This window comes from Cibotium barometz, chromosome 13 (genome assembly GCF_041138505.1).
Source record: "Cibotium barometz isolate CiBa-2024 chromosome 13, ASM4113850v1, whole genome shotgun sequence".
Classification (NCBI taxonomy): domain Eukaryota; kingdom Viridiplantae; phylum Streptophyta; class Polypodiopsida; order Cyatheales; family Cibotiaceae; genus Cibotium; species Cibotium barometz.
In genome coordinates, this window is record NC_141058.1 from 3,593,464 (window position 1) to 3,599,870 (window position 6,407).

General features: G+C 42.5%; 1 pseudogene across 1 annotated transcript; it reads left to right on the forward strand.

Moving 5' to 3' along the window:
• The first annotated feature begins 1,800 nt into the window (after positions 1 to 1,800).
• Positions 1,801 to 5,830, forward strand: LOC147632283 (uncharacterized; annotated as a pseudogene). The gene has a single exon (XR_015267184.1). The product of XR_015267184.1 is annotated as an uncharacterized LOC147632283 (transcript).
• Positions 5,831 to 6,407: the final 577 nt, after the last annotated feature.

Below are 6,407 nucleotides of genomic sequence, written 5' to 3' on the forward strand. Positions count from 1 at the left end.
AAGGAAGGGGGCATTGGTATTATTCATGTGCCCACTCATTGTGTTACCAGAAGGACTCTAATGCTCCCTAGGGTGTTATCTCAAAATACTACTTGGGCCTTAATAATAAGGGAATTGGTAGAAATGGCTGATGTTTTGGCTAAGGGCAGATGGGGGAACTTAAACTGGAAAGATAAACTGTTTTCATATGCTCCTCTTAAAAATCACATGCTCAGATTTTTGTAAAATACTATGTAATTACTGGAAAGATAATTTGGGCTTCATGGCTTAGGATGGTGGTGGGAGGGTAATTGGCAACTCCATGCTGTCCTTGGGTCTATGGTGGATGCATAAGTTTAATCCCCCCCTAGCTTTACTTGATATAGATGTGGCAAAGATTCTCAACAACAAAGGTATTAGATATCTGGCTGGAAAGAAGGTATTAGATATCTGGCTAACTACTAGGACAGGGATATGGCTGACTACTAGGACAGGGATCTGGCTGACTACTGGGACAGGGATCTGGCTGGAAAGAAGTGAATCTCTTATCTTTGGAGTTTCAATTAACCAGGATAGAGAGAGACTTGATGACTCAGGTGCTTGAGGTGTTGCATAGTGAATTATGTTCCTCAGCAATTGATACTTCAGTCTGGATCAAGGATTGGACTTGGATCAACGGTGTCAAACTGAAGGAGGGAAAAACTAGGGACATTTATGCATTAATAAGAAAGGGGGATGCCAATGTACTGTATTGCAACAAAATATGGAATGTAAAATGGAGCTCCTTTAGCTAGAAAAAGAGATGGCACTTGATCTGGAATTACCAAGTCCCTTTTTGTGGAAGGTTAGCATGTGGGCATTACCTATTGGTTATAAACTGCAAAAAAGAAACATGGCTAGTGGCATTTGCCCTAGGTGCAGGTCTTCAATAGAAAGTGGCAAACATTTGTTCTAGGAATGTCCAGCTTCTAAGGAGCACCTGGTGCAAAATGACTAAGTGGATAGAGAGGGGTCTGAACATGCAAACCTTTTGGGAGGACTGGTTACTTGGGAAGTGGACAGTCAGTGTGATGAGCTCAGTGGGCTGGTGTTTAACATTATTAGAACTTGCATCTTATGGGAAATCTGGAATAGCATGAATGAAATTGTGTTCTTGAGGGCTACATGTACATGATTGCAGGATACAAAGCTGATGTATAAATGTGTATGCATGTGCTGGTCTGTATGTAATGTAAATAAAATTAGATCTCTGGGATTGGATTTGTTGATTCAGAACTTGCAGAGGAATATGCTTTGAATGTTTCCCTGATTCTGGCTAAGCTTCATGCATACTAGGGTTCTCTCCCTAATGATGGATTGTTGGTTGCAGGTGAGATGTTGGATTGAGAAGAAAAGGCCTCCTAGACTTGGATCTAAAACTCAGAGATGGTATTGCAAGGAAAAACAAATTGATCACACATTTGTTGCGTTTATTGAGAACCCGGTTGGCACTAGACCCACAGTCAAGGTTTAGTCAAAGCATGGGGAAATGCTAGAAAAACAGTCCCCCTGTGGTGGCTGCACTAGTGAGGCCATGATGGAGGCTTGCTTATTGTTTGCTGGGGTATCAACTCTCGTGGGAATATTCTTGTTTCTTGTGTGAGGATGAAAGATGGGAATTCTTATGTAAAATTTTGAATGAGGTTAAAAAAGAGTAGATAGTAGAGTTTATGGTGTATTTAGATTTAAAACAGTTAATATAAATAAATATTATTGGTCAAAAAAATAAAATTGACTCAACCTTATATTATGATCGGAAGGGTGAAAACTTGAATTACTACAAGGCTTTCAATCAGATTTGGTCACTTCCAAGAGTCAAAGAAGTGCTCTCGCTTTTTGAAACAGACACTATCCAAAGCAAAAATTTGACTGTTGTGGCTTTAGGTTTCGAATTAGACTCTAAACCTCTGGAAGCGTTTTCAATTTTACACATTTTAGCCAAAGAGGTTCCGGTTTTACTGCTTGGAGCAAAGAGGTTGATCTTTTGTGGCTATGGTTTTCTGTGGGAGGCGATTAGGGTTTTTGGTTCGACTGACTGTACTTTTTTCAAGATATTTTCTGTTTGCGAGAATGATGTGGCGTGGCTATGCAGATCGCAGATGTGATTAGGGTATAATTGTGATGTATTGTGGCTATGGAGGAGTTGCAAGCAAATAAGGCTTTGATTTTTAGAATGAGGGTATGACTGCAAAGAAGGAGATGATGAAGCAATCGGTGTAGACAAAAGGGACGTATTTTGGAGGGGCATGAAGACAGAAAGTTTGTGGCCTTGCATCAAAATTAGCAGCTATCTGGTTCAATTTGCAATTATTGTTTAGGATTAGACATCTTGGGCAATGAGGCTTTTACAAATTTTGAAGTATTCTATACTACTGAGAGGGCATTGAAAGTGGATGTTATGGTCGTGTTTACAGTGCTTAACAAATCTGGTTTAGGGTTTCACCTGTAGCAGAAGGCCAAATTTATTTCACAGAGTATGATGACAGGATCAGGTGCTTTCACTGGCCAGTGTATATAGGTGTACCAGAATACAAAGCAGGCATATGAGATGGCAGTAGGTAAAGGGGATCTGATGATATGGTCGTCTTTGATTCAAGCTAGGCTTTTTGTTTGAGACTACAGCCCGGAGCTTTCTATCATGGCACAACAGAGATTGGTACCGCCGAGGCTGTCTCTCCCTCGTCCCCATCCTTTCCAACCACAGCTTAGCACAAGCAAAACAGCCAGATTGTACCCCATATTTACACCTACGCCATCGAACAATGCCCTCAAGTTCTCCCCTTCACCCACCCCCACCCCTTCCAAGCGTCCTCGGGCACCTCAAGGCCCCCTTTGGCTCTTCACCTTGCTGCACCTGCTCTCCCTTTATCTTCTTCATCAGTGGTTATCTGCATCCCCCCTGCCTCCACCGCTTGCCATTTTTGCTTTCTTTCCCCTCTTCATTGCTGCCCTGTGGGTCGGCAGGTGCAGTCTTCTCAATTGGGCTTACTCCTTGTCAGCGGCTCTCTTCTTGGACTCTCATGCTTTTTACGCTTTGAGGGTTTGCGATCATGTGGCCCTTTGGAGACCATCTTTGCAGATTTCGCAGGCTCCTTAGTGGCCAAGGTCTTACTGGATTCTTCCAACAAAAGTTCAGAAACTGTAAGGAAGGCACGCGGCCTTGTTGCTTTGTTGGTGGGTGTGTTTTTAGTCTCTCAGGGATGGGCAAGGGTGTCTTGCTCCCCGCTTGCTGTGGATGTCAGCTACAGAACACGCATACGGCTCACCAACCAACCTGAAAATTGTGTAAAAGTGTGGTCGATACTTGCACCCTTTCTAGGTGGGGTTTTGTCAGCTGTTCAGAGAATAATAGGAGCAAGAACTGCTCTCAAAAGCATAGGCAAGAAGCGCATCCAGGTGCTCTCTTCTGCGATGGGTTCACTTGCTTTGTTTCCGTTTGCCTTATTACAACTAGCATTAGCACCCAGACAGAGCCCTTTGCAGTATGGCTCTTCATTTTGGTCTGTGGCAAGCATTGTCGCATTTGGGATGATCATTGCATTTTTCAGCGAGTTTTACATAGAGGAGAAGCTTTTCTTGCCAGTCCATTCTTTCAAGGCATTTCAGATACTAACATGTTGTCTTTGTGCGTTGGAGCTCCTTTATGGACTGGGCATCTCTCTTGTCGGTTTCCTGTTTTGCAGCCTTGTTCTTAGCATTGGAGTTCAAGAGCTAGCTTTGTTACAGGGCCAGCTATCATGGGAAGAGCTCGGGGACAAATCTTACGGGTCCTTGGTGTTTGCATCTTGGATAAGAAGGCCTTTGCAGCATATCATCTCTGATAAGAAGTCTCGAAAGATCGCCATTTTCCTCCTTATAAATACAGGTTTTATGGTAGTGGAGTTCTTTTATGGCTTTCTCAGCAATAGTCTTGGCTTAATATCAGATGCATGCCACATGCTTTTTGATTGTGCAGCCTTGGCAATTGGTTTGTATGCATCATATATATCCGGACTTCTGGAGAACTCAAAGTTCAATTATGGGTATGGGAGATTTGAGGTGGTTTCTGGACATGCAAATGCGGTCCTCCTAGTATTGGTTGCATCACTCATTGTGTTGGAATCCATTGAAAGGATTCTTGAACCACCAGAGATATCCACGGAAAGCTTGCTGGTTGTCTCAGTAGGTGGTTTGCTGGTGAACATTGTGGGATTAATATTTTTTCATGAGGAGCACCATCATGCTCACGGCAGTGGTGGTCATAGCTGTTCACATTCTCATTCAAGCCACAAGTCTCTTCATAACTCTCATTCAACCACTAAAGACACTAAGGTGGATTTTTCCGCCATCACTTCTGATGGCACCTCGCAACCACCCTTTCATAACCATCATCAACCTGTTACCACACAGGATAATGGCCATTGGTTTGCAACAAGTGGGGCAGAGCAAGGGTATGGAAACCTTCATGAGTTGAAGGATCATTCTTATACAAATCATCCCCATCATCATGATGCTCACGATGTCCATCATTGTGACGCACATGATGTCCACCATCATGATGACCATGAACATCATGATTGTCAAGGTCACAGTTCACAGAAGGGGCATCAACACAAAAGCTATCATGATCATCAGGAGCATGGTTTTGAGCAGGAATGTCATGGTCATCATGATCATGACCATCAGCGTAAAGATAGTCACCAGTGTGCGAGCGAGCATGAACATTCTTCTCATCATCATGATCATGATGATCATTCTCATCATTACAACCATACTTCCCCTCACCAAGAGCTCCATGACACTCGGCATGTTTGCAGTAGTGGCCATGTACATCATCATTCAGAAGGACATGATTGTGAGAGTCACAGGCATCAGCATAATCACGACAATGAAGATGAGGATCACGCACATTCACATCATGATCACAGCCATGAGCATCATCATAGCCATGTTCCCCATGATCACAGTCATGATGACCATCACCATCATCACCACATGGATCATAACATGTATGGCATTTTTTTGCATGTTTTGGCAGATACATTAGGTAGTGTTGGTGTGGTTACATCTACCCTCCTCATCAAGTACAAGGGCTGGCTGATAACAGATCCTGCTTGTTCAATCTTTCTGTCTGCTCTTATAATAGGGTCATTAGTTCCCTTGCTGAGAAATTCGGCAGAGATACTGCTGCAAAGAGTTCCTAGACACAAAGAGAGATCTTTTAAGGCAGCAATTAAAGGAATCGCAGGACTAGCTGGTGTACGAAGCGTAGGAAGAGCACATATGTGGAGTTTTACTAATACAGAGATTGTGGGCAGTTTCCATGTGCAACTTTCAGCTGGAAGCAACACAAAGTTGATACAAGAGAAGACCTTAAGACTGCTGCATGAAGCTGGGATTGAGGATCTCACATTGCAGATCGAGGAAGTTTCTTGAGCAGCGTTATGGTAATGCGAGGAGCAGAATTGCTGTTTGTGGGGGATTGGAGGTATTCTTGAGAGAAACAGTATCGGATAGTGCACACGGGCCATGCACTTTGATTATTGCTTACACAGCAAGAATAGCCCTTTGACGCTTTTTTGATTACAAAGAGTTACAAAAGCATATTGGATGATTCCAGGTCATGAATGGGCAATGATGACATGGTCTTTCATGAGCCAAGCTACCAGTGTAACTTGTGCTGTTGATTAGCGATGTACATCCTGCTGTCCCTGAAAATGCAATGATGCCATTTGTAGCAGGTTCCTGTTATTTGGCTGGTATGCACCATACACAATCGTGCTTTTGAATATCCATGAATTACATATCATAAATGAAGCTCTCTTATACAATAGCTGCTGTGTTTCGCTCTCATTATGTTTTGCTTGTGGAATTTGTTTGGAAATATACGTAAGAAAAAGTTAAATAGGCAGGAGGGTACTTTTCTTTTGCAGTTTAGGACTAATACACCTTGACAAAGTGCTTGTAATGTGCCCATGACTGCAGAAATGGCTGAAATGGTTATGACGTGTACTTTCCTTAAGTTCAGATTTTTTGGGGTTACATTTATTGCATCGGCATGTTCAATCTATGCTTGAAGTTAATGCTCTTGAACTCATTTTCCTTCTATATATAGATGTGTGTGTGTGTAATTGTGTACACACATACACACAAATATACATGTGTACACACACACACACACACACACACACACACACACATGCACATGCTTACGCGCGCACACATCTACACAGATTCACACCGATGTACACATATACACATTGAAAACTTTATGAACATTTAAATACCTATTCCCACTTAAAGACATTTTTATAGGTACACATACACGTATATATGTAGGCAAGGACGTGTGCATGGATGTACATACAGATGTATGTATTTATGTGTACCTTTGATGTGAAGATAGCCCT